Genomic DNA, 25,171 nt, shown 5'->3' with positions numbered 1-25,171 from the left:
GGAACTTACAACTGGGAACTTACTACTGGTACGGAACAACTGGGAACTTACAACTGGGAACTTACGACTGGTACGGAACAACTGGGAACTTACAACTGGAACGGAACAACTGGGAAATTACAACTGGGAACTTACAACTGGAACGGAACGACTGGGAAATTACAACTTGGAACTTACAACTGGGAACTTACGACTGGTACGGAACAACTGGGAACTTACAACTGGAACGGAACAACTGGGAAATTACAACTGGGAACTTACAACTGGAACGGAACAACTGGGACGGAACAACAGGGAACTTACGACTGGGAAATTACGACTGGTACGGAACAACTGGAACTTACAATTGGAACGGAACAACTGGGAAATTACAACTGGGAACTTAGAACTGGAACGGAACGACTGGGAACTTACGACTGGGAACTTACGACTGAGAACTTACAACTGGGAACCTACAACTGGAACGGAACAACTGGGAAATTACGACTGGGAACTTACAACTGGGACGGAACAACTGGGAACTTACAACTGGGACGGAACAACTTACGACTGGGAAATTACAACTTGGAACTTACAACTGGGAACTTACGACTGGGAAATTACAACTGGGAACTTACAACTGGAACGGAACAACTGGGAACTTACGACTGGGAACTTACAACTGGGACGGAACAACTGGGATCTTACAACTGGAACGGAACAACTGGGAAATTACGACTGGGAACTTACAACTGGAACGGAACAACTGGGATCTTACGACTGGGAAATTACGACTGGGAACTTACAACTGGGACGGAACAACTGGGAACTTACAACTGGGAACTTACAACCGGAACGGAATGACTGGGAAATTACAACTTGGAACTTACAACTGGGACGGAACAACTTGGAACTTACAACTGGGAACTTACGACTGGTAGGGAACAACTGGGAACTTACGACTGGGAACTTACGACTGGGAACTTACAACTGGGAACCTACAACTGGAACGGAACGATTGGGAAATTACGACTGGGAACTTACAACTGGGACGGAACAACTGACTTACGACTGGAACGGAACAACTGGAAACTTACAACTGGGACGGAACAACTTGGAACTTACAACTGGGACGGAACAACTGGGAACTTACAACTGGGAACTTACAACTGGGAACTTACAACTGGGATGGAACAACTGGGAACTTACAACTGGGAAATTACGACTGGGAACTTACAACTGGGACGGAACAACTGGGAACTTACAACTGGGACGGAACAACTTACGACTGGGAAATTACAACTTGGAACTTACAACTGGGAACTTACGACTGGGAAATTACAACTGGGAACTTACAACTGGAACGGAACAACTGGGAACTTACGACTGGGAACTTACAACTGGGACGGAACAACTGGGATCTTACAACTGGAACGGAACAACTGGGAAATTACGACTGGGAACTTACAACTGGAACGGAACAACTGGGATCTTACGACTGGGAAATTACGACTGGGAACTTACAACTGGGACGGAACAACTGGGAACTTACAACCGGAACGGAATGACTGGGAAATTACAACTTGGAACTTACAACTGGGACGGAACAACTTGGAACTTACAACTGGGAACTTACGACTGGTACGGAACAACTGGGAACTTACGACTGGGAACTTACAACTGGGAACCTACAACTGGAACGGAACGATTGGGAAATTACGACTGGGAACTTACAACTGGGACGGAACAACTGACTTACAACTGGAACGGAACAACTGGAAACTTACAACTGGGACGGAACAACTTGGAACTTACAACTGGGAACTTACAACTGGGAACTTACAACTGGGATGGAACAACTGGGAACTTACAACTGGGACGGAACAACTTGGAACTTACAACTGGGAACTTACGACTGTTACGGAACAACTGGGAACTTACGACTGGGAACTTACGACTGGGAACTTACGACTGGGAACTTACAACTGGGAACCTACAACTGGAACGGAACAACTGGGAACTTACAACTGGGAACCTACAACTGGAACAGAACAACTGGGAACTTACAACTGGGAACTTACAACTGGGACGGAACAACTGACTTAAAACTGGGACGGAACAACTGGGAACTTACGACTGGGAACTTACAACTGGGAACCTACAACTGGGACGGAACAACTGGGAACTTACAACTGGGACAGAACAACTGGGAACTTACAACTGGAACGGAACAACTGGGAACTTACGACTGGGAAATTACGACTGGGAACTTACGACTGGAACGGAACAACTGGGAACTTACGACTGGGAAATTACGACTGGGAACTTACAACTGGAACGGAACAACTGGGAACTTACGACTGGGAAATTACGACTGGGAACTTACAACTGGGACGGAACAACTGGGAACTTACAACTGGGAACTTACGACTGGTACGGAACAACTGGGAACTTACGACTGGGAACTTACGACTGGGAACTTACAACTGGGAACCTACAACTGGAATGGAACAACTGGGAACTTACAACTGGGAACTTACAACTGGGACGGAACAACTGACTTACGACTGGTACGGAACAACTGGGAACTTACGACTGGGAACTTACGACTGGGAACTTACAACTGGGAACCTACAACTGGAACGGAACAACTGGTTACTTACAACTGGGAACCTACAACTGGAACGGAACAACTGGGAACTTACAACTGGGAACTTATGACTGGGAACTTACAACTGGGACGGAACAACTTACGACTGGGAAATTACGACTGGGAACTTACAATTGTAACGGAACAACTGGGAACTTACGACTGGGAAATTACGACTGGGAACTTACAACTGGTACGGAACAACTTACGACTGGGAAATTACGACTGGGAACTTACAATTGGAACGGAACAACTGGGAACTTACGACTGGGAAATTACGACTGGGAACTTACAACTGGAACGGAACAACTGGGAAATTACGACTGGGAACTTACAACTGGGACGGAACAACTGGGAACTTACGACTGGGATGGAACAACTGGGAAATTACAACTTGGAACTTACAACTGGGAACTTACTACTGGTACGGAACAACTGGGAACTTACAACTGGGACGGAACAACTTACGACTGGGAAATTACGACTGGGAACATGCAATTGGAACGGAACAACTGGGAACTTACGACTGGGAAATTACGACTGGGAACTTACAACTGGGACGGAACAACTTACGACTGGGAAATTACGACTGGGAACTTACAATTGGAACGGAACAACTGGGAACTTACGACTGGGAAATTACGACTGGGAACTTACAACTGGAACGGAACAACTGGGAAATTACGACTGGGAACTTACAACTGGGACGGAACAACTGGGAAATTACGACTGGGATCTTACAACTGGAACGGAACAACTGGGAACTAACGACTGGGAAATTACGACTGGGAACTTACAACTGGGACGGAACAACTGGGAAATTACGACTGGGAACTTACAACTGGGACGGAACAACTGGGAACTTACGACTGGGACGGAACAACTGGGAACTTACGACTGTGAACTTACAACTGGGAACTTACGACTGGTACGGAACAACTGGGAACTTACAACTGGGATCTTACAACTGGAACGGAACAACTGGGAAATTACGACTGGGAACTTACAACTGGGACGGAACAACTGGGAACTTACTTTCACAATTGGTCAGTACAGTCAGAAAATGGGACTCAACCAACGCCGTGTTATTTGTGACTGTACGTTGAAGGGCGTGTCCGTGGCGTGCCGTCAAAGTTGGCCCTTTTGAATTCCGTCGTCTTATTTTCGCTTTTTTCGCCTTGTATTTGAACAAATACCCAGCTCCTCCTATGTTCAACGTGTTTGCGATGATCCCATTAACTACGGTCCCCACTGTTGGCTACTGTATAGTGTAATTTAGCATAATAGTAGTAGTAATCTAGGGATTATAATGGCTTTTAGCCTGGGGTTTAAAGCAACTGGAAACTTACAACTGGGAAATTACAACTGGGAACTTACAACTGGGACGGAACAACTGGGAACTTACAACTGGGACTGAACAACTGGGACGGAACAACTGGGAACTTACGACTGGGAACTTACAACTGGGACGGAACAACTTGGAACTTACAACTGGGACGGAACAACTGGGAACTTACGACTGGTACGGAACAACTGGGAACTTACAAGTGGGAAATTACAACTGGGACGGAACAACTGGGAACTTACAACTGGGACGGAACAACTGGGACGGAACTACTGGGAACTTACGACTGGGAACTTACAACTGGGACGGAACAACTGGGAACTTACGACTGGTATGGAACAACTGGAACGGAACAACTGGGAACTTACAAGTGGGAAGTAGTCTGGGAAATCTACATTTTTTATTCTCAACAATGTTAAGGAGGATCTTCCTCCCTCTCCTCACTGGAGAAGCCGCCACTGATATATATATAGACATTGTCCAAGATAGACTGAAGCCTGGACAGCATCCTCCTCTCTGCCACCGTCGTCAGGGTGTCCAGCTCCTCCCCCACAACATCTCCAGCCCTCCTGATCAGTTTGTTTAGTCTGTTTGTTTAGTCAGTCTGTTTGTGAGACACAAACAGACTTACAGAACAACAACAACAACAACAACAACTTACCCCCGATAAGTTGTTGACCGGGGGGGGGGGGGGGGCAGGGGCTTACGGAGTTGTTGGTGGGGGGGCGTTTACGGGCTAGCGGAGTTCTTGACGGGGGGGGGTGGGAGGGGCGATTACGGGCTGGCGGAGTTGTTGACGGGGGGGGGGGGGGGGTATGATCGATAATAGAAAATGCGCAGATTTATTTTTTCTTGTGCTCGTGCCGCCCCCCCTGTAATGCCGCCCTGGGCGGCTGCCCGCTTCGCCCGTACCTAAAACCGACCTGACCTTAGGTAACATTAGCTGGCCTGCTCACGTTAACTTATTCCATAAAATCCAGGCTCAACTCCACAGCCACAGCTGACGCCAATGTTTACGCTGGGAAAATCAACCGGCACGCAATGAATTTTGGGCTACCTTGGGCTGCGATGGATCCAGCCATTGGATCCTCCAAACGGAGGAAAAGATGGCTGCATCAGAGCCCATCTATGGAGAGCCTTGGCACTCTCTATTGAGCCCCATTGTATCGAATTTGGTCGCAGTTCCATTAGAATTCCACTGGGGGTGATCACATGAGTGCAGATTGAATGGGGGTCTATGGGGCTAGATGGCTAAATGTATCTCTTTCACCTGCTTGTCGTTGAAATATTGCAGATAGTATTGTAGATTCCACAAGTTCAATATAGATTATAGTTAAAAAGTCGAATGAATGAGTACTTATGTCCTTTCGATTTCTTACAGTTTGGGTTGTTGTTGGCCGTACACGCTAGCATGCTAATGCTAATGAATGCTGATTGGTCAGGGACAGACTTGTGACTGATTACGACCAGAGACCCCTCTTGATGGCATCTGAAGCTGAAGCAGAATCAGAAATATTATCTTAAGGAGGACTTTCCGTCAAAGTTAATTGTTATATATTATATGTATATAGATAATGTAACATATTTCAGCCATAATATTCTCCCATAGCCACAATACTGAGTAAACATAACATAAGCAGGCACAACCAGCTGATCATACATAGATGAAGGGGGCGGGCTTTTAAAGCCACAGAACACGCCCACCTCTACCTGCCTATTTAACTCGGACTCCGCCATTTTAGAATCAGAATCTCTTGGGCGGCGTATCGATTAGATGTAAAGCTTAGAGATGCTCCATGCGTGTTATATACGATCCCTCTCCTTTTGTTTCATAGACGATATACAATAGACCAATAACCTTAACCAAATAAAGTGAGTTAAAAGCGATCCTGTCTCGGCGGCCTTTCCTGGACTAAAATATCATAACAATTTGGTGATCCTGACGTGATTCCTCCAAGGAAGGCGGACCTGGACTGACCGAGCCGATCGAACACGAGGATCTGATTTTCCCTGCCACGGGCCCATAAAATAAAGGTAAGCAGAGCCTATTGTCGAAAAGACTAAATCTGTATACGTTAGTTATAGGAACTTTAATAATAATAATAATAATACATTTTATTTGGAAGCGCTTTTCAGTCACTCAAAGACACTTTACATACGAAGATGAAAAATAAGTAATTAAAATACATTTAAAAATACAGAAACACATAGAAGAAAACGCAGAAAAGTAGATACATTGTAAATAAAACAGCACAATACAACAGTCAGACAGAACAAAAACAAAATTAGGAAAGTAGTGGTTAAGAATTATAGGCAGAATGGAACAGGTGTGTTTTGAGTAGTGATTTGAATAGTATGAGGTCATTGCAGTCACGGATGTGTTTGGGGAGGGAATTCCAGAGGGTGGGGGCAGCAACGGAGAAGGCTCTGTCTCCCCAGGTTCTGTGCTTGGTTTTAGGGACAGTGAGGAGGTTGGCATCAGAGGAGCGGAGGTGACGGGGAGGGGTGTAGTGGTGGAGCAGGTCAGTGAGGTAGGAGGGGGCCTGGTTGTGGAGGGCTTTGTGGGTGAGAAGGAGGAGTTTGAATTGAATACGCTGAGGGACGGGGAGCCAGTGGAGGTTCTGGAGGACAGGGGTGATATGATCGCGTGAACGGGTATGAGTGAGAAGACGGGCGGCGGAGTTTTGAATGTATTGGAGTTTATGGATTACCGATTTACCGATTACCGGTTACCGGTTTATCGAATGCTGGGGGGTCTGCTGGTCTGCTGGAGGCATGGAGGCCGGGACTGGGGGTGTGGAACTTTGTAGGGGGAGGCCTGGTCCGTGCCTGCCTAACCCTAACCCTGGCCCAGTACGGGTCCCGGTCCTGGTCCCCTGGGGCCTGGACCTGGGGGCCCTCATGTGGGGGTGTTGCTGGGGGGTCTGCTGGAGGCATGGAGGCCGGGACTGGGGGTGTGGAACGTTGTAGGGGGAGGCCTGGTCCGTGTGTGTCTGGGTCTGGGGGCTGGCCCAGTACAGGTCACGGTCCTGGTCCCCTGGGGCCTGGACCTGGGGGCCCTCATGTAGGGGTGTTGCTGGGGGGTCTGCTGGAGGCATGGAGACTGGGACTGGGTGTGTGGAACGTTGTAGGGGGAGGCCTGGTCCGTGCCTGCCTAACCCTAACCCTGGCCCAGTACGGGTCCCGGTCCTGGTCCCCTGGGGCCTGGACCTGGGGGCCCTCATGTGGGGGTGTTGCTGGGGGGTCTGCTGGAGGCATGGAGGTCGGGACTGGGGGTGTGGAACGTTGTAGGGGGAGGCCTGGTCCGTGCCTGCCTAACCCTGACCCTGGCCCAGTACGGGTCCCGGTCCTGGTCCCCTGGGGCCTGGACCTGGGGGCCCTCATGTGGGGGTGTTGCTGGGGGGTCTGCTGGAGGCATGGAGGCCGGGACTGGGGGTGTGGAACGTTGTAGGGGGAGGCCTGGTCCGTGCCTGCCTAACCCTAACCCTGGCCCAGTACGGGTACCGGTCCTGGCCCCTGGGGCCTGGACCTGGGGGCCCTCATGTGGGGGTGTTTCTGGGGGGTCTGCTGGAGGCATGGAGGCCGGGACTGGGGGTGTGGAACGTTGTAGGGGGAGGCCTGGACCGTGTGTGTCTGGGTCTGGGGGCTGGCCAAGTACGGGTCACGGTCCTGGTCTCCTGGGGCCTGGACCTGGGGGCCCTGTGTGGAGGTGGTGCTGGGGGGTCTGCTGGAGGCATGGAGGTCGGGACTGGGGGTGTGGAACGTTGTAGGGGGAGGCCTGGTCGGTGCCTGCCTAACCCTAACCCTGGCCCAGTACGGGTCCCGGTCCTGGTCCCCTGGGGCCTGGACCTGGGGGCCCTCATGTGGGGGTGTTGCTGGGGGGTCTGCTGGAGGCATGGAGGCCGGGACTGGGGGTGTGGAACGTTGTAGGGGGAGGCCTGGTCCGTGCCTGCCTAACCCTAACCCTGGCCCAGTACGGGTCCCGGTCCTGGTCCCCTGGGGCCTGGACCTGGTGGCCCTCATGTGCGGGTGTTGCTGAGGGGTCTGCTGGAGGCATGGAGGCCGGGACTGGGGGTGTGGAACTTTGTAGGGGGAGGCCTGGTCCGTGCCTGCCTAACTCTAACCCTGGCCCAGTACGGGCCCTCATGTGGGGGTGTTGCTGGGGGGTCTGCTGGAGGCATGGAGGCCGGGACTGGGGGTGTGGAACGTTGTAGGGGGAGGCCTGGTCCGTGTGTGTCTGGGTCTGGGGGCTGGCCCAGTACGGGTCACGGTCCTGGTCCCCTGGGACCTGGACCTGGGGGCCCTCATGTGGGGGTGTTGCTGGGGGGTCTGCTGGAGGCATGGATGCCGGGACTGGGGGTGTGGAACGTTGTAGGGGGAGGCCTGGTCCGTGCCTGCCTAACCCTAACCCTGGCCCAGTACGGGTCCCGGTCCTGGTCCCCTGGGGCCTGGACCTGGTGGCCCTCATGTGGGGGTGTTGCTGGGGGGTCTGCTGGAGGCATGGAGGCCGGGACTGGGGGTGTGGAACGTTGTAGGGGGAGGCCTGGTCCGTGCCTGCCTAACCCTAACCCTGGCCCAGTACGGGTCCCGGTCCTGGTCCCCTGGGGCCTGGACCTGGTGGCCCTCATGTGGGGGTGTTGCTGGGGGGTCTGCTGGAGGCATGGAGGCTGGGATTGGGGGTGTTGAACTTTGTAGGGGGAGGCCTGGTCCGTGCTTGCCTAACCCTAACCCTGGCCCAGTACGGGTCCCGGTCCTGGTCCCCTGGGGCCTGGACCTGGGGGCCCTCATGTGGGGGTGTTGCTGGGGGGTCTGCTGGAGGCATGGAGGTCGGGACTGGGGGTGTGGAACGTTGTAGGGGGAGGCCTGGTCCGTGCCTGCCTAACCCTAACCCTGGCCCAGTACGGGTCCCGGTCCTGGTCCCCTGGGGCCTGGACCTGGGGGCCCTCATGTGGGGGTGTTGCTGTGGGGTCTGCTGGAGGCATGGAGGCCGGGACTGGGGGTGTGGAACGTTGTAGGGGGAGGCCTGGTCCGTGTGTGTCTGGGTCTGGGGGCTGGCCAAGTACGGGTCACGGTCCTGGTCTCCTGGGGCCTGGACCTGGGGGCCCTCATGTGGGGGTGTTTCTGGGGGGTCTGCTGGAGGCATGGAGGCCGGGACTGGGGGTGTGGAACGTTGTAGGGGGAGGCCTGGTCCGTGTGTGTCTGGGTCTGGGGGCTGGCCAAGTACGGGTCACGGTCCTGGTCTCCTGGGGCCTGGACCTGGGGGCCCTGTGTGGAGGTGGTGCTGGGGGGTCTGCTGGAGGCATGGAGGTCGGGACTGGGGGTGTGGAACGTTGTAGGGGGAGGCCTGGTCCGTGTGTGTCTGGGTCTGGGGGCTGGCCAAGTACGGGTCACGGTCCTGGTCCCCTGGGGCCTGGACCTGGGGGCCCTCATGTGGGGGTGTTGCTGGGGGGTCTGCTGGAGGCATGGAGGCCGGGACTGGGGGTGTGGAACGTTGTAGGGGGAGGTGTTACAGCCACCGCTGTTTGTGTGTAACCAATGTTTGCAGTGGTATGCTTATCAGGCGGTTCCCTGCTGAGGAACTGGCCTGGCCAGCCCCGCCCATTTCCTGGTGGCCGCCCAGTGGATCAGCATTCCTTCACCTCCCTCATTCCCGGTAACAGTGATACGGATTGGCTCAGCGCTCCACCGGTTCCTCCATTCCAGAAGCTACCAGCAAGACGCTCCCCCTTCAACTAGGCTGCAGGGCTGCTGCTCAGGGCAGCTCTCATTCCGATGATCAGCTTGCCTCGTTGCCACATCTTGTGATTGGGTTGACTGTTTGAGTAAGATTGTGTTAGCCGTGCTATTACTCAATAGACTTTGTGTTGTTTTGTGACCTCCTTTCAGGAACTGGGCAAGGATTTACTTTTGCTGCTGATTATGTTTGCACACCTGTAGTCAATTTGTGTTAGCCTCACTAGGTTTAGGGGTGCTGTGCTCTTTGTGTTTGGTTTTCAGTAACAAGAGGGATTTTTGTTTCATGCTTTTGTTTTACTTGTTAGTCCCAAATCTGGGTTTTGGTTATATTGTTTTGGATGATTTACACAGCACCCACTTGCCCGTTTCTGATTATTGAAATCCTTGGTTAAACTTATTTCAAATAAATAACCCTAATTTACCAAAAAAACAACTGGTTTATGTTGCTTCCCTTTCCCCTTCCGAGCCGGGTTGTAACATAAATGGGGGCTCGTCCGGGATAACTATCCGTTAAAGGATTGATCCCATACCTGGGGTTGTTGTTTGACTCAGAGATTGCTTGATGGTGTGCAGCTGGTTGGTTAGGCACCATTGCTGAGGAGTTTGAAACAGGTGTCGTAAGGATGAGTTGGTCCAAATTGCCAATCACTTCAGGATTCCATTTTCTAAACAGATACTCAAAAGGGACCTTAAAGCCTTAATTGTTGGTGATCTGGTGGAACAGGGCGTTATTGTGTTGCCAGTGCAAGATGAGCTCCCTGTGCTGGCCGACGGCGCCCTAACTGAAGCTGGGGGTAGCCAAAACCTTGAGGCCCAATTAGCCTCCGGGGTGGAAAGCGAGGTAGGTGGACGGGTACTAAAAACTCTGTACACGCTGCCCCGCTATGATCCATCCCCTGCCAGTCCTGGCTCCAGAGATGAGGCCCGGGTGAAAGTCCGCCTTGCCCGTCTCAGGCTGGAGTCCCAGGAAAAGGCACAGGACCGAAAGCTGAAAACGAAAGCTGGAGACAGAAGCTGAGATAGCCGTGAGGCTGCGACAGCTGGAGCTTGATGCTAAGAGGGATGTGCCCGTACAAAATGTATTCACTGGCACAGGTATGTCTTCCTCTCCCACCAGTCCACCTCGGGCTATCACATTTGATATTAGTAAACACATTGCTTTGGTACCCATGTTTCGAGAACCTGAAGTTGATTCATACTTTGGAGTATTTGAACGTCTCGCTACTGCTTTACAGTGGCCAGCTGAGGCATGGTCTCTCCTGCTTCAGTGCAAAATTCACGGGAAAGCCCAAGACGCTGTTGCTGCACTCCCTTTACAGGACAGCTTAGATTATGTCTCAGTTAAAGCTGCCATACTGCGTGCATATGAGCTGGTCCCTGAAGCCTATCGACAAAAATTCAGAAATCACAAGAAAACCCAGAGCCAGTCCCATGTTGAGTTCGCCAGGGAAAAGGGAACCCTGTTTGACAAGTGGAGTTCAACCTGTAAAGTAGATGATTTAAATTTGTTGCGTGAGTTAATCCTGATGGAGGATTTTAAAAAGTGCTTGCCGGACCGTATTGTGGTATATTTGAATGAACAAAAAGTAAATTCACTCTCTGCTGCAGCCGTATTGGCCGATGAGTATGTGCTGACTCACAAGACTGTTTTCCCATCAGTCTCCATTGAGAACCCCAATATAATCCAGCTTCGTCAGCAGGTTTGCCTAAATTTCCGCCTCCAAAGAGGGAAGAGCGGGAGTGTTTCTATTGCCATAAGCCGGGGCATCTTATCGCTAACTGTTTGACTCGTAAACGAAAGGAGCAGTCTTCCCATTCATCGCCCCGGTTCATCGCCTAAGGGAGTTGGGTTAATCAAGGTTGAGTCTTGCACAAACACTGAACTTGGCCACCATGAAAGTTTTGATGCCTGTTTCAAACCGTTTGTTTTTGACTGCTTTGTGTCATTAACAGGTGAGCCTGATGATCAGCACTCTGTGTGAGTGCTGAGAGACACAGCCTGCTCCCAGTCTGTGATCCTCGCTTCAGCCTTGCCGTTCACTGAGCAGTCTGCGTGCGGTTATGGTTCTATATTACGGGGCATTGAGATGGGTTACATGCCTAAGGCGGTACATCGTATCCATATCCAGTCAAAATTAGTTTCCGGGTTTTTTCCTGTAGCCATTTCTTCGGCGTTGCCAATTCAAGGTATTGTACTGTTAATGGGTAACGACATTGCCGGGGGTAAAGTGACCCCCACACTGGAAGTGTTGGATTCCGTTCAGTGCGTGGAGTCACTACAGGTAACCCAGCCACATCCTAATCCATTTCCTGTTTGCGTAGTTACCCACGCCCAAGCGTGTAAAAATGAAGGTAACGTCTCATTGTTGGATAGTGTGCTCATGTCCGTTTTTTCCGGAGACACAGAGCTGGAGGAAGGGGCTGGGAAAGAGACTGAGATCAGCCCAGACAATGCACCCCCGGTTACCCGTGGCCGCCTGTGCGCTGCGCAGAGAGCTGATCCAACACTAAAGACCTGCTTCTCCAATGTGGTGAGTGCCGACAAAGCAAGCAGTGAAAAAGTAGCCTACTTAGTTGATAAAGAGGTCTTGGTGCGTAAATGGACCCCTTCTGTAGCTGTTGAACTCTGATTGGAATGCCACTTACCAGGTAGTGGTTCCCGCCATGTACCGACAGCATGTTCTCTCTGTAGCACATGAGAGCAAGTGGGCAGGACATTTAGGGGTAGCAAAAACTTATCAACTTATCCTCAGACATTTCTTTTGGCCAGGCCTGAAATCTGACGTTGTTAAGTACTGCCGCTGTTGTCATGTTTGCCAGATCGCGGGTAAACCAAACCAAGTCATCCCCCCCACACCATTACACCCGATACCAGCGATAGGAGAGCCGTTCGAGCGTGTAATCATTGATTGTGTTGGGCCTTTACCCCGAACTAAAAATGGAAATTAATATTTGCTTACCATCATGTGCGCTGCCACCCGCTTTCCTGAAGCTATTCCCCTGCGTAAAATAACAGCCAGTGCTGTAGTGAAGGCGTTGACAAAGTTATTTTCCACCTTCGGTCTCCCTCGTGTAATCCAGACTGATCAAGGCTCAAATTTCCAGTCCAGGCTTTTCAATGAGGTGCTTGAAACTTTACATGTACGACACGTTGTGTCCAGTGCATACCACCCCGAAACTCAGGGTGCCTTGGAACGGTGGCACCAGACATTAAAATCCATGCTACGAAAGTATTGCTTGGAAACCGAGAAGGGCTGGGATGAGGGAATCCCATTTGTGGTGTTAACTGCTCGTGAGGCTGTCCAGGAATCATTAGGATTTAGTCCCGCGGAGCTCGTTTTTGGCCACACGCCCCGCGGTCCCCTTAAAACTTTACATGATAAGTTTCTGATGTCCGGCACGGCTCCTGAGAAAAATGTGTTGGACTTTTAGTTAGTTTTTAGTTAGACTTTTTGTTAGTCAGTTTCGTGAGCGTTTGCACCATGTCAATGCCTTAGCCAAAGAGTCCCTCTCAACCTCTCAGACAGTAATGAAACGCCACTACGATCGCTCTGCTGTTCCCCGGCGCTTCAAAGTGGGTGATAAGGTCTTAGCATTGCTGCCTATTCCTGGCTCCGCTCTCTCGGCCAAATTCTCCGGTCCTCATGACATTTGTGACTGTCTCAGTGACAAAGATTATGTCATTGGCACACCCGAGAGAAGGCGAAATGTCATGTTAATATGTTAAAGCTGTACCATTGCAGGGAGGAGACTGACAGAAGTCCAGTAGACCTTAAGCCCTCCCAACCCGCTGCTAGCCCAGGCATCTCCGCGCTAATTGTAACGGATCACCCTAACCGGTCAGAAACTGACGACTTGGAGATGCAAAATTCCACCCACCAAGGTGCCCGCCTCCCAAATTCTGAGATGTTGAAATCACTGCCGTCTCAGTTATGTCACCTGACTGCTGAGCAGCAGCATGATGTAGTGGACCTTGTATACCGCTTTGCTTGTCTCTTTAATGATGTTCCGACTCGAACCACTGTCCTAAAGCATGACATTGAACTGAAAGAGCCGAAAGATCAGCGTCCTATTAAACAGCATCCCTACCGTGCTAATCAGGTGAAGCGTGAGTTAATGAAAACAGAAGTGGAATATCCCCTGCAAAACGGTCTGGCCACACCTAGCTCCAGCCCCTGGAGCTCTCCCTGTCTCGTTGAAGCCAAGTCTGATGGTTCCCCAAGGTTCATCACTGATTTCCGTAAAGTAAATGCTGTTACTATTCAGGACTCGTACCCCCTACCTCGGATGGAGGACTGTGTTGATAATTTAGGCACCGCCAAATATGTCCGCAAATTAGACCTGCTTAAGGGATATTGGCAGGTTCCTTTAACAGACCGGGCCTCCACAATAGCTGCGTTTGTTACTCCTGACCACTTTCTACAGTATACCGTCATGGCGTTTGGCATGTGCAATGCACCGGCCACCTTTCAGAGATTAGTGAACACTGTTTTGGTCGGGTTACCCAACTGTAATGCCTACCTTGATGATCTGATTATTTACACTAGCACTTGGGAGGAACACATGCAGGTCCTTGAACAAGTTTTCAGTCGGCTCGCTCAAGCGACACTTACACTGAACCTAGCTAAATGTGACTTTGGGAAAGCCACTATCACATATCTAGGGAGACAGGTGGGGCAAGGCCAAGTCCGCCCTGTGGAAGCCAAGGTCTCCGCCATAACAGATTGCCCCGTTCCGACCACCAGAAAAGCCCTTCGTCAGTTCCTAGGCATGGCAGGTTACTACAGGAGTTTCTGTCGCAATTTTTCCACAGTCGTCCACCCTCTAACCAATCTGCTCAGTCCCAGGGTAGATTTCGTCTGGACTCCAGAATGTCAACATGCTTTTGCAAGTGTTAAAGCTCTCTTAAGCCATGCTCCTGTGCTCGCAGCCCCAGATTTCTCGAAGCCCTTTAAATTAGAGGTCGACGCCAGTGCTGTGGGAGCTGGTGCGATTCTGTTGCAGGAGGATGTCGCTGGTGTGGACCACCCAGTGTGTTATTTTTCAAGGAAATTCAACAAGCACCAAGTCAGGTACTCAACTATTGAACAAGAAACTCTTGCTTTGTTGTTGGCACTCCGACATTTTTAAGTGTATGTTGGGTCCAGTTCTTTGCCAGTTGTAGTTTTCACAGATCATAACCCGCTTGTATTCCTGACCCGCATGTACAATCACAACCGGCGTCTCATGCGGTGGGCCCTGTTCTGAGAACAGAGAAAAGGTTCTGAGAATGCATTTGCAGATGCATTATCTAGATTATAGCTGTTCCTGAGGTTTGGTGGTTGTAACTTACAAACCTTACAGTCTGTATTTTAAGGGTGGGGGTTTTACAGCCACCGCTGTTTGTTTGTGTGTAACCAATGTTTGCAGTGGTATGCTAATCAGGCGGTTCCCTGCTGAGGAACTGGCCTGGCCAGCCCCGCCCATTTCCTGGTGGCCGCCCAGTGGAGCAGCATTCCTTCACCTCCCTCATTCCCGGTACCAGTGATACGGATTGGCTCGGCGCTCCACCGGTTCCTCCAATCCAGAAGCTACCAGCAAGACGCTCCCCCTTCAATTAGGCTGCAGGGCTGCTGGTCAGAGCAGCTCTCATTCCGATGATCAGCTTGCTTCGTTGCCACATCTTGTGATTGGGTTGACTGTTTGAGTAAGATTGTGTTAGCTGTGCTATTACTCAATAGAGTGACTTTGTGTTGTTTTGTGACCTCCTTTCAGGAACTGGGCCAGGACTTACTTTTGCTGCTGATGATGGTTGCACACCTGTAGTCAATTTGTGTTAGCCTCACTAGGTTTAGGGGTGCTGTGCTCTTTGTGTTTGGTTTTCAGTAACAAGAGGGATTTTTGTTTCATGCTTTTGTTTTACTTGTTAGTCCCAAATCTGGGTTTTGGTTATATTGTTTTTGATGATTTACACAGCACCCACTTGCCCGTTTCTGATTATTGAAATCCTTGGTTAAACTCATTTCAAATAAATAACCCTAATTTACCAAAAAAACAACTGGTTTATGTTGCTTCCCTTTCCCCTTCCGAGCCGGGTTGTAACAGGAGGCCTGGTCCGTGCCTGCCTAACCCTAACCCTGGCCCAGTACGGGTCCCGGTCCTGGTCCCCTGGGGTCTGGACCTGGGGGCCCTCATGTGGGGGTGTTGCTGGGGGGTCTGCTGGAGGCATGGAGGCAGGGACTGGGGGTGTGGAATGTTGTAAGGGGAGGCCTGGTCCGTGCCAGCCTAACCCTAACCCTGGCCCAGTACAGGTCCCGGTCCTGGTCCACTGGGGCCTGGACAAGGGGGCCCTCATGTGGGGGTGTTGCTGGGGGCCTGCTGGAGGCATGGAGGCCGGGACTGGGGGTGTGGAACGTTGTAGGGGGAGGCCTGGTCCGTGTGTGTCTGGGTCTGGGGGCTGGCCAAGTACGGGTCACGGTCCTGGTCTCCTGGGGCCTGGACCTGGGGGCCCTGTGTGGAGGTGGTGCTGTGGAGTCTGCTGGAGGCATGGAGGTCGGGACTGGGGGTGTGGAACGTTGTAGGGGGAGGCCTGGTCCGTGTGTGTCTGGGTCTGGGGGCTGGCCCAGTAAGGGTCCCGGTCCTGGTCCCCTGGGGCCTGGACCTGGGGGCCCTCATGTGGGGGTGTTTGTGGGGGGTCTGCTGGTCCATGCCAGCCTAACCCTAACCCTGGCCCAGGCCCAGTACGGGTCCCGGTCCTGGTCCCCTGGGGCCTGGACCTGGTGGCCCTCATGTGGGGGTGTTGCTGGGGGGTCTGCTGGAGGCATGGAGGCCGGGACTGGGGGTGTGGAACGTTGTAGGGGGAGGCCTGGTCCGTGTGTGTCTGGGTCTGGGGGCTGGCCCAGTACGGGTCCCGGTCCTGGTCCCCTGGGGCCTGGACCTGGGGGCCCTCATCTGGGGGTGTTGCTGGGGGGTCTGCTGGAGGCATGGAGGCCGGGACTGGGGGTGTGGAACGTTGTAGGGGGAGGCCTGGTCCGTGTGTGTCTGGGTCTGGGGGCTGGCCCAGTACGGGTCCCGGTCCTGGTCCCCTGGGGCCTGGACCTGGGGGCCCTCATCTGGGGGTGTTGCTGGGGGGTCTGCTGGAGGCATGGAGGCCGGGACTGGGGGTGTGGAACGTTGTAAGGGGAGGCCTGGTCCGTGCCAGCCTAACCCTAACCCTGGCCCAGTACAGGTTCCGGTCCTGGTCCACTGGGGCCTGTACCTGGGGTCCCTCATGTGAGGGTGTTGCTGGGGGGTCTGCTGGAGGCATGGAGGCCGGGACTGGGGGTGTGGAACGTTGTAGGGGGAGGCCTGGACCGTGTGTGTCTGGGTCTGAGGGCTGGCCCAGTACGGGTCCGGTCCTGGTCCCCTGGGGCCTGGACCTGGGGGCCCTCATGTGGGGGTGTTGCTGGGGGGTCTGCTGGAGGCATGGAGGCCGGGACTGGGGGTGTGGAACGTTGTAAGGGGAGGCCTGGTCCGTGCCTGCCTAACCCTAACCCTGGCCCAGTACGGGTCCCGGTCCTGGTCCACTGGGGCCTGGACCTGGGGGCCCTCATGTGGGGGTGTTGCTGGGGGGTCTGCTGGAGGCATGGAGGCCGGGACTGGGGGTTTGGAACGTTGTAGGGGGAGGCCTGGACCGTGTGTGTCTGGGTCTGAGTGCTGGCCCAGTACGGGTCCGGTCCTGGTCCCCTGGGGCCTGGACCTGGGGGCCCTCATGTGGGGGTGTTGCTGGGGGGTCTGCTGGAGGCATGGAGGCCAGGACTGGGGGTGTGGAACGTTGTAAGGGGAGGCCTGGTCTGTGCCTGCCTAACCCTAACCCTGGCTCAGTACAAGTCCCGGTCCCGGTCCCCTGGGGCCTGGACCTGGGGGCCCTGTGAGGAGGTGGTGCTGGGGGGTCTGCTGGAGGCATGGAGGTCGGGACTGGGGGTGTGGAAAGTCTGCTGGAGGCATGGAGGTCGGGACTGGGGGTGTGGAACGTCTGCTGGAGGCATGGAGGCCGGGACTGGGGGTGTGTGTCTGGGGGCTGGCCCAGAACGGGTCCCGGTGCTGGTCCCCTGGGACCTGGACCTGGGGGCCCTCATGTGGGGGTGTTGCTGGGGGGTCTGCTGGAGGCATGGAGGCCGGGACTGGGGGTGTGGAACGTTGTAGGGGGAGGCCTGGTCCGTGCCTGCCTAACCTTAACCCTGGCCCGGTACGGGTCCCGGTCCTGGTCCCCTGGGGCCTGGACCTGGGGGCCCTCATTTGGGGGTGTTGCTGGGGGGTCTGCTGGAGGCATGGAGGCCGGGACTGGGGGTGTGGAACGTTGTAGGGGGAGGCCTGGTCTGCGTGTGTCTGGGTCTGGGGGCTGGCCCAGTACGGGTCCCGTTCCTGGTCCCCTGGGGCCTGGACCTGGGGGCCATCATGTGGGGTTGTTGCTGGGGGGTCTGCTAGAGGCATGGAGGCCGGGACTGGGGGTGTGGAACGTTGTAGGGGGAGGCCTGGTCCGTGTGTGTCTGGGTCTGGGGGCTGGCCAAGTACGGGTCACGGTCCTGGTCTCCTGGGGCCTGGACCTTGGGGCCACGTCAGGAGGTTGTGCTGGGGGGTCTGCTGGAGGCATGGAGGTCGGGACTGGGGGTGTGGAACGTTGTAGGGGGAGGCCTGGACCTTGTGTGTCTGGGTCTGAGGGCTGGCCCAGTACGGGTCCGGTCCTGGTCCCCTGGGGCCTGGACCTGGGGGCCCTCATGTGCGGGTGTTGCTGGGGGGTCTGCTGGAGGCAGGGAGGCCGGGACTGGAGGTGTGGAACGTTGTAAGGGGAGGCCTGGTCCGTTCCTGCCTAACCCTAACCCTGGCCCAATACGGGTCACGGTCCTGGTCTCCTGGGGCCTGGACCTGGGGGCCCTGTGTGGAGGTGGTGCTGTGGAGTCTGCTGGAGGCATGGAGGTCGGGACTGGGGGTGTGGAACGTTGTAGGGGGAGGCCTGGTCCGTGTGGGTCTGGGGGCTGGCCAAGTACGGGTCCCGGTCATGGTCCCCTGGGGCCTGGACCTGGGGGCCCTCATGTGGGGGTGTTTGTGGGGGGTCTGCTGGTCCGTGCCTGCCTAACCCTAACCTTGGACCAGTACGGGTCCCGGTCCTGGTCTCCTGGGGCCTGGACCTGGGGGCCCTCATGTGGGGGTGTTGCTGGGCCCTCATGTGGGGGTGTTGCTGGGGGGTCTGCTGGAGGCATGTAAGCCGGGACTGGGGGTGTGTGTCTGGGTCTGGGGGCTGGCCCAGAACGGGTCCCGGTCCTGGTCCCCTGGGGCCTGGACCTGGGGGCCCTCATGTGGGGGTGTTGCTGGGGGGTCTGCTGGAGGCATGGAGGCTGGGACTTGGGGTGTGGAACGTTGTAGGGGGAGGCCTGGTCCGTGCCTGCCTAACCCTAATCCTGGCCCAGTACGGGTCCCGGTCCTGGTCCCCTGGGGCCTGGACCTGGGGGCCCTCATATGGGGGTGTTGCTGGGGGGTCTGCTGGAGGCATGGAGGCCGGGACTGGGGGTGTGGAACGTTGTAGGGGGAGGCTTGGTCCGTGTATGTCTGGGTCTGGGGGCTGGCCCAGTACGGGTCCCGGTCCTGGTCCCCTGGGGCCTGGACCTGGGGGCCCTCATCTGGGGGTGTTGCTGGGGGGTCTGCTGGAGGCATGGAGGCCGGGACTGGGGGTGTGGAACGTTGTAGAGGGAGGCCTGGACCGTGTGTGTCTGGGTCTGAGGGCTGGCCCAGTACGGGTCCGGTCCTGGTCCCCTGGGGCCTGGACCTGGGGGCCCTCATGTGGGGGTGTTGCTGGGGGGTCTGCTGGAGGCATGGAGGCCGGGACTGGGGGTGTGGAACGTTGTAAGGGGAGGCCTGGTCCGTGCCTGCCTAACCCTAACCCTGGCCCAGTACGTGTCCCGGTCCTGGTCCACTGGGGCCTGGACCTGGGGGCCCTCATGTGGGGGTGTTGCTGGGGGGTCTGCTGGAGGCATGGAGGCCGGGACTGGGGGTTTGGAACGTTGTAGGGGGAGGCCTGGACCGTGTGTGTCTGGGTCTGAGTGCTGGCCCAGTACGGGTCCGGTCCTGGTCCCCTGGGGCCTGGACCTGGGGGCCCTCATGTGGGGGTGTTGCTGGGGGGTCTGCTGGAGGCATGGAGGCCGGGACTGGGGGTGTGGAACGTTGTAAGGGGAGGCCTGGTCCGTGCCTGCCTAACCCTAACCCTGGCCCAGTACGGGTCCCGGTCCTGGTCCACTGGGGCCTGGACCTGGGGGCCCTCATGTGGGGGTGTTGCTGGGGGCCTGCTGGAAGCATGGAGGCTGGGGGACTGGGGGTGTGGAACGTTGTAGGGGGGGGCCTGGTCCGTGTGTGTCTGGGTCTGGGGGCTGGCCAAGTACGGGTCACGGTCCTGATCTCCTGGGGCCTGGACCTGGGGGCCCTGTGTGGAGGTTGTGCTGTGGAGTCTGCTGGAGGCATGGAGGTCGGGACTGGGGGTGTGGAACGTTGTAGGGGGAGGCCTGGTCCGTGTGTGTCTGGGTCTGGGGGCTGGCCCAGTACGGGTCCCGGTCCTGGTCCCCTGGGGCCTGGACCTGGGGGCCCTCATGTGGGGGTGTTTGTGGGGGGTCTGCTGGTCCGTGCCTGCCTAACCCTAACCCTGGCCCAGTACGGGTCCCGGTCCTGGTCCCCTGGGGCCTGGACCTGGGGGCCCTCATGTGGGGGTGTTGCTGGGCCCTCATGTGGGGGTGTTGCTGGGGGGTCTGCTGGAGGCATGGAGGCCGGGACTGGGGGTGTGTGTCTGGGTCTGGGGGCTGGCCCAGACCGGGTCCCGGTCCTGGTCCCCGGGTCTGGGGGCTGGCCCAGTACGGGTCCCGGTCCTGGTCCCCTGGGGCCTGGACCTGGGGGCCCTCATGTGGGGGTGTTTGTGGGGGGTCTGCTGGTCCGTGCCTGCCTAACCCTAACCCTGGCCCAGTACGGGTCCCGGTCCTGGTCCCCTGGGGCCTGGACCTGGGGGCCCTCATGTGGGGGTGTTGCTGGGGGGTCTGCTGGAGGCATGGAGGCCGGGACTGGGGGTGTGTGTCTGGGTCTGGGGGCTGGCCCAGACCGGGTCCCGGTCCTGGTCCCCTGGGGCCTGGACCTGGGGGCCCTCATCTGGGGGTGTTGCTGGGGGGTCTGCTGGAGGCATGGAGGCCGGAACTGGGGGTGTGGAACATTGTAGGGGGAGGCCTGGTCCGGGCCTGCCTAACCATAACCCTGGCCCAGTACAAGTCCCGGTCCTGGTCCCCTGGGGCCTGGACCTTGGGGCCCTGTGAGGAGGTGGTGCTGGGGGGTCTGCTGGAGGCATGGAGGTCGGGACTGGGGGTTTGGAACGTCTGCTGGAGGCATGGAGGCCAGGACTGGGGGTGTGGAACGTTGTAGGGGGAGGCCTGGTCCGTGTGTGTCTGGGTCTGGGGGCTGGCCAAGTACGGGTCACGGTCCTGGTCTCCTGGGGCCTGGACCTTGGGGCCCTGTGAGGAGGTGGTGCTGGGGGGTCTGCTGGAGGCATGGAGGTCGGGACTGGGGGTGTGGAACGTCTGCTGGAGGCATGGAGGTCGGGACTGGGGGTGTGGAACGTCTGCTGGAGGCATGGAGGTCGGGACTGGGGGTGTGGAACGTCTGCTGGAGGCATGGAGGTCGGGACTGGGGGTGTTGAACGTTGTAGGGGGAGGCCTGGTCCGTGTGTGTCTGGGTCTGGGGGCTGGCCCAGTACGGGTCCCGGTCCTGGCCCCTGGGGCCTGGACAAGGGGGCCCTCATGTGGGGGTGTTTGTGGGGGGTCTGCTGGTCCGTGCCTGCCTAACCCTAACCCTGGCCCAGTACGGGTCCAGGTCCTGGTCCCCTGGGGCCTGGACCTGGTGGCCCTCATGTGGGGGTGTTGCTGGGCCCTCATGTGGGGGTGTTGCTGGGGGGTCTGCTGGAGGCATGGAGGCCGGGACTGGGGGTGTGTGTCTGGGTCTGGGGGCTGGCCCAGTACGGGTCCCGGTCCTGGTCCCCTGGGGCCTGGACCTGGGGGCCCTCATGTGGGGGTGTTCCTGGGACCTCATGTGGGGGTGTTGCTGGGGGGTCTGCTGGAGGCATGGAGGCCGGGACTGGGGGTGTGGAACGTTGTAGGGGGAGGCCTGGTCCGTGTGTGTCTGGGTCTGGGGGCTGGCCCAGTACGGGTCCCGGTCCTGGTCCCCTGGGGCCTGGACCTGGGGGCCCTCATGTGGGGGTGTTGCTGGGGGGTCTGCTGGAGGCATGGAGGCCGGGACTGGGGGTGTGGAACGTTGTAGGGGGAGGCCTGGTCCGTGCCTGCCTAACCCTATCCCTGGCCCAGTACGGGTCCCGGTCCTGGTCCCCTGGGGCCTGGACCTGGGGGCCCTCATGTGGGGGTGTTGCTGGGGGGTCTACTGGAGGCATGGAGGCCGGGACTGGGGGTGTGGAACGTTTTACGGGGAGGCCTGGTCCGTGTGTGTCTGGGTCTGGGGGCTGGCCAAGTACGGGTCAAGGTCCTGGTCTCCTGGGGCCTGGACCTGGGGGCCCTGTGTGGAGGTGGTGCTGGGGGGTCTGCTGGAGGCATGGAGGCCGGAACTGGGGGTGTGAAACGTTGTAGGGGGAGGCCTGGTCCGTGCCTGCCTAACCCTAACCCTGGCTCAGTACAAGTCCCGGTCCTGGTCCCCTGGGGCCTGGACCTGGGGGCCCTGTGAGGAGGTGGTGCAGGGGGGTCTGCTGGAGGCATGGAGGTCGGGACTGGGGGTGTGGAACGTCTGCTGGAGGCATGGAGGCCAGGACTGGGGGTGTGGAACGTTTTGGGGGGAGGCCTAGTCCGTGTGTGTCTGGGTCTGGGGGCTGGCCAAGTACGGGTCACGGTCCTGGTCTCCTGGGGCCTGGACCTTGGGGCCATGTCAGGAGGTGGTGCTGGGGGGTCTGCTGGAGGCATGGAGGTCGGGACTGGGGGTGTGGAACGTTGTAGGGGGAGGCCTGGACCGTGTGTGTCTGGGTCTGAGGGCTGGCCCAGTACGGGTCCGGTCCTGGTCCCCTGGGGCCTGGACCTGGGGGCCCTGTCGTGGCAATTCCCCTTTAACAGAGATTGCGTCTAGGCCAGATGAGATTCCCACTGCAATAAAGCACACAATACATTGGAAAGTAAAATGTCCTAGGTTTAATGCATGCATACATTAGACTCCTCTCTAGCAGAGTGAGTCCTGATTACAAGTTGACATGGTTTTTTATACAGTTTCAGACCCTCCCCACACAAAAGGTTCATGAATGAGGAAATGAGCAAATTCTTCTCTTTACGGCCCTTCTGTCCAAACACAGAGGAATATATAGATTGGGGTTCCCGACAAACAAATGCAAATTCCAGATGCTTATCTTTGTGGCGTTATCACCTAAAGACAAGGGTCACTAGACAGCTGGGAGGCAAATGGGCAGGACAATTAGGGTTGAAACTGAGGACACTACATGTTATACAAGAACAGACAAACTTATCAACCAACAATTCAAATAAGAGGATTTTTCCATCACAGCCCTCATGTGGGGGTGTTGCTGGGGGGTCTGCTGGAGGCACGGAGGCCGGGACTAGGGGTGTGGAATGTTGTAAGGGGAGGCCTGGTCCGTGCCAGCCTAACCCTAACCCTGGCCCAGTACGGGTCCCGGTCCTGGTCCACTGGGGCCTGGACCCGGGGGCCCTCATGTGGGGGTGTCGCTGGGGGGTCTGCTGGAGGCATGGAGGCCGGGACTGGGGGTGTGGAACGTTGTAGGGGGAGGCCTGGACCGTGTGTGTCTGGGTCTGAGGGCTGGCCCAGTACGGGTCCGGTCCTGGTCCCCTGGGGCCTGGACCTGGGGGCCCTCATGTGGGGGTGTTGCTGAGGGGGTCTGCTGGAGGCATGGAGGCCGTGACTGGGGGTGTGGAACGTTGTAAGGGGAGGCCTGTCCCGTGCCTACCTAACCCTAACCCTGGTCCAGTACGGGTCCCGGTCCTGGTCCACTGGGGCCTGGACCTGGGGGCCCTCATGTGGAGGTGTTGCTGGGGGCCTGCTGGAGGCATGGAGGCCGGGACTGGGGGTGTGGAACGTTGTAGGGGGAGGCCTGGTCCGTGTGTGTCTGGGTCTGGGGGCTGGCCCAGTACGGGTCCCGGTCCTGGTCCCCTGGGGCCTGGACCTGGTGGCCCTCATGTGGGGGTGTTGCTGGGCCCTCATGTGGGGGTGTTGCTGGGGGGTCTGGTGGAGGCATGGAGGCCGGGACTGGGGGTGTGTGTCTGGGTCTGGGGGCTGGCCCAGTACGGGTCCCGGTCCTGGTCCCCTGGGGCCTGGACCTGAGGGCCCTGTGTGGAGGTGGTGCTGGGGGATCTGCTGGAGGTCGGGACTGGGGGTGTGGAACGTCTGCTGGAGGCATGGAGGCCAGGTCTGGGGGTGTGGAACGTTGTAGGGGGAGGCCTGGTCCGTGCCTGCCTAACCCTAACCCTGGCCCAGTACAAGTCCCGGTCCTGGTCCCCTGGGGCCTGGACCTGAGGGCCCTGTGTGGAGGTGGTGCTGGGGGGTCTGCTGGAGGTCGGGACTGGGGGTGTGGAACGTCTGCTGGAGGCATGGAGGCCAGGTCTGGGGGTGTGGAACGTTGTAGGGGGAGGCCTGGTCCGTGTGTGTCTGGGTCTGGGGGCAGGCCAAGTACGGGTCACGGTCCTGGTCTCCTGGGGCCTGGACCTGGGGGCCCTGTGTGGAGGTGGTGCTGGGGGGTCTGCTGGAGGCATGGAGGTCGGGACTGGGGGTGTGGAACGTTGTAGGGGGAGGCCTGGGCCGTGTGTGTCTGGGTCTGGGGGCTGGCCAAGTACGGGTCCCGGTCCTGGTCCCCTGGGGCCTGGACCTGGGGGCCCTGTCGTGGCAATTCCCCTTTAACAGAGATTGCGTCTAGGCCAGATGAGATTCCCACTGCAATAAAGCACACAATACATTGGAAAGTAAAATGTCCTAGGTTTAATGCATGCATACATTAGACTCCTCTCTAGCAGAGTGAGTCCTGATTACAAGTTGACATGGTTTTTTATACAGTTTCAGACCCTCCCCACACAAAAGGTTCATGAATGAGGAAATGAGCAAATTCTTCTCTTTACGGCCCTTCTGTCCAAACACAGAGGAATATATAGATTGGGGTTCCCGACAAACAAATGCAAATTCCAGATGCTTATCTTTGTGGCGTTATCACCTAAAGACAAGGGTCACTAGACAGCTGGGAGGCAAATGGGCAGGACAATTAGGGTTGAAACTGAGGACACTACATGTTATACAAGAACAGACAAACTTATCAACCAACAATTCAAATAAGAGGATTTTTCCATCACAGCCCTCATGTGGGGGTGTTGCTGGGGGGTCTGCTGGAGGCACGGAGGCCGGGACTAGGGGTGTGGAATGTTGTAAGGGGAGGCCTGGTCCGTGCCAGCCTAACCCTAACCCTGGCC

Source organism: Micromesistius poutassou (genome assembly GCF_964030765.1).
Source record: "Micromesistius poutassou genome assembly, chromosome: 1".
Classification (NCBI taxonomy): Eukaryota; Metazoa; Chordata; class Actinopteri; order Gadiformes; family Gadidae; genus Micromesistius; species Micromesistius poutassou.
Note: the sequence above shows the minus strand (reverse complement) of the source record.